The sequence below is a fragment of the Leguminivora glycinivorella genome, chromosome Z (genome assembly GCF_023078275.1).
Source record: "Leguminivora glycinivorella isolate SPB_JAAS2020 chromosome Z, LegGlyc_1.1, whole genome shotgun sequence".
Taxonomy (NCBI): Eukaryota; Metazoa; Arthropoda; class Insecta; order Lepidoptera; family Tortricidae; genus Leguminivora; species Leguminivora glycinivorella.
Window position 1 is genome coordinate 44,229,087 of NC_062998.1, and position 3,671 is coordinate 44,232,757.

The following is a 3,671-nucleotide window of genomic DNA, read 5'->3' on the forward strand; positions in this document are numbered from 1 at the left end:
TTTTGCCGTAATCTACGGCCTATGTCGCGCACAAACTCTTTTGCGTCGGCACCCCAGCAGCCCGCCGTCTCCACTGCAAACGGTACGAATATGTACCCGCCCAAAGGAGCATACTTCTGGCGCTTTAGCGCCGCTTGAGCCTCTGCTGCCGCTCCACCCGCACGTACCGTGCGACTGATATGGGAGGCCGCATAGGTACTTACGCACGTGGCGCCCCATATCAAGTAACGACCTCTCTTCCAGGGCACTAACGTTAATCCATCGGGTCGCTTGCCGTCCGTGCGACTTAGGCCTGGGGGCTCAAGCACGGACTGAACGCCCGCCGATCTAAGTGTCCTCTGGATCAGGTCATTGAGAGCATGGTGGAGTGGATGCCTCCCGACGCACCGACGGCAACTCAACGCGTGATGTCCGTCAGCACCCACCATGGAACCGCATATGCATATGTGATACACATCGCAGCCCAGGCGGAGAGCGACGGACACCCGCAGTGAATCGCCGTCGAGGAAAGTGCCGAGTTGGGGGGAGGGTAAGGCTTGCAGCCAGGCACCTGATTCTACCACAGCCAGAAGCCTTGCGCGGTCCACAGCCGAGGCGTTCTCGATCAGGCCGATTAAGGTGGCTTTACACCCAACTTCATCCCACGCGCTTTGGAGTTTGGGGTTAACCGGGACGGACTCACTCAGGTTCATTGCCAACCACTGCCTTATAGCGTCATCCACATAAGGTATAGTTACTCGGTCACCATTTAAAGATAAAATCTTAGCCACCAAGTCAACAACACCATGGGCCGATGCTAAGAAGGCCGGCAGGCATACATGCCAGACACGTCGCACCCCAATGCCCCCATGACGGATTGGTAAACCGGCTTGAGCCCACTGGATATCATTGAGGGACACATTGACCAGCGATTCAATCGTCGACCTAATACTTAAATCAAAGGTCTCAATGTCCCCAGGGAATAACCAGACAGGGGCTGTGCGCAGCATGTAAGTGATCTTCGGGACCGCGAAACATTTTTGCATTAAAACTAGCGCTACGTGTGGACTCAGGCCCTTAAGACGTTCACCGGCAAGGAGAAGAAGGTTCTTGCGAATTTTGAGAGCCTCAGGAACTGCGGAAGGAAAAATCGGAGCTCCAAGTAGACCAAAAGAGTCAGTGTTCAGTTCTTTGAGGCCAGGAAGTAAACCCGAGAAACGAGAAAAAAAAGAAGAAGATTGCGGTCCACAGGGGAAATCCATTGATTAATTGTTTTTTAACATAGTAATGGTAAATTTTTTGAATATTGTATAACTAGCTTTATAGTTGTCATGAAATTTCACGTATATATTTTTTTTAATTTTGTACCATGGGTTTACTACCTAATAAGATTACAGTTTTCGATAGTTCCCTAGCTAACAATATGATTTGAAATATTATTAAATTAAAACGGGATTTCATCATGTAAAACTTACGTCCCTTATTAAGTCCCGTTTTAATTTGATAATATCAGTGAAGATCGTGTTAGTTTAAATTGGTATAAATTAATATCTAATATTCGATGTATTTACCTACTTACAGCCTACTGCTCTAAAATAAGGTCAAAAGCATCGATCGAATACTCACCGGTCTTCACCAAATGGAAATTTTACTATCAATTCCCTTTATGATCATTTTCAGAGAGTCGTTCGTTTGCCACATAGGTAGTTTGGTAATTTGGGAAATGTTCTTCCGATTGCTGCATTGTGGCATGGTCACACTAGGATCACAGTTGACTTTTGAGTTCAGTTCAGACAAAAAAAAATAACGAAATATTTCACCAAAACACAGAGGACTCCATCACAAATAAACATAGACTATGCCTCCCCACAGACGAGTCTTAATTTTCATAATCTTAAAAAAAACTTGTATGCAATCTGACAGTTCAAACTGACACTGACAAGACACTGACAGATTTGAACTGTCAGATTGCATACAAGTTTTTTTTAAGATTATGAATTTTTAAGACTGTCTGTGGGGAGCCTTAGGCCGGCAACAGACAGTCTTAAAAATTCATAATCTTAAAAAAAATTGTATGCAAATTGACAGTTCAAACTGACACTGACAGATCTGTCAGTGTCAGTTTGCATACAATTTTTTTTTAAGATTATGAAAATTAAAGCTAGGAACATACTACGCGGACGTCCGTCGTAAAACGACCGCGACCGCGACCGATCAGTGTGCACGGAACAAAACATCCGGCAAGCCAGATTTCGATCGGACGTCGACGCGCTCAAGGCCACGTCCACGTCCGTCGACCGATAGTTTGCACGGCTACGTGTATTTCCATTGTCCAGATTCCCGTCCGCGGTCGATTTACGACGGACGTCCGCGTAGTGTGTTCCTAGCTTAAGACTCGTCTGTTGCCGGCTATAGACATAGAAAGGCTTTATTTAACATCACATTACAGTACATAATTAAAATCAAACTGACAATGACAGGTGACTCGAATTTTAACTTGACTGATACTGATAATAAATAGCAGTGACGTTTTCTTTTTTTTAATTATTGGCAATATTTTCCGCAACAAATTTCATAATCACAAAAACTTGACTATGGTGCTAAATGCTAACCATAGATATACATAGATAATGAAATGAAATGCATAGACAACAGACTTAAGCTAGGAACATACTACGCGGACGTCCGTCGTAAAACGACCGCGACCGCGACCTATCAGTGTGCACGGAACTAAACATCCAGAGAGCCAGATTTCGATCGGACGTCCGTTCAAGGCCACGTCCGCGTCCGTCGACCGATAGTTTGCACGGTTATGTGTATTTCCATTGTCCAGATTCGAGTCCGCTGTCGATTTACGACGGACGTCCGCGTAGTGTGTTCTAGCTTGACTGTCGACTGACAAGGTGACAACAGACCACGAACGGCACCAACAGCCAAGTCAAGCTAGGAACATACTACGCGGACGTCCGTCGTAAAACGACCGCGACCGCGACCGAACAGTGTGCACGGAACAAAACATCCAGCGAGCCAGATTTCGATCGGACGTCCGTGCGCTCAAGGCCACGACCGCGTCCGTCGACCGATAGTTTGCACGGTTAAGCTAGGAACATACTACGCGGACGTCCGTCGTAAAACGACCGCGACCGCGACCTATCAGTGTGCACGGAACAAAACATCCAGAGAGCCAGATTTCGATCGGACGTCCGTGCGCTCAAGGCCACGTCCGCGTCCGTTGACCGATAGTTTGCACGGTTATGTGTATTTCCATTGTCCAGATTCCCGTCCGCGGTCGATTTACGACGGACGTCCGCGTAGTGTGTTCCTAGCTTGACTGTCGACTGACAAGGTGACAACAGACCACGAACGGCACCAACAGCCAAGTCAAGCTAGGAACATACTACGCGGACGTCCGTCGTAAAACGACCGCGACCGCGACTGAACAGTGTGCACGGAACAAAACATCCAGCGAGCCAGATTTCGATCGGACGTCCGTGCGCTCAAGGCCACGACCGCGTCCGTCGACCGATAGTTTGCACGGTTATGTGTAATTTCCATTGTCCAGATCCCCGTCCGCGGTCGATTCACGACGGACGTCCGCGTAGTGTGTTCCTTGCTTTAGCCAACCAACAGACTGTGGCTGTGGCATTCGAACTATTCGAAGGTTGTTGTTGACATATTTTCTATTTTTTTAA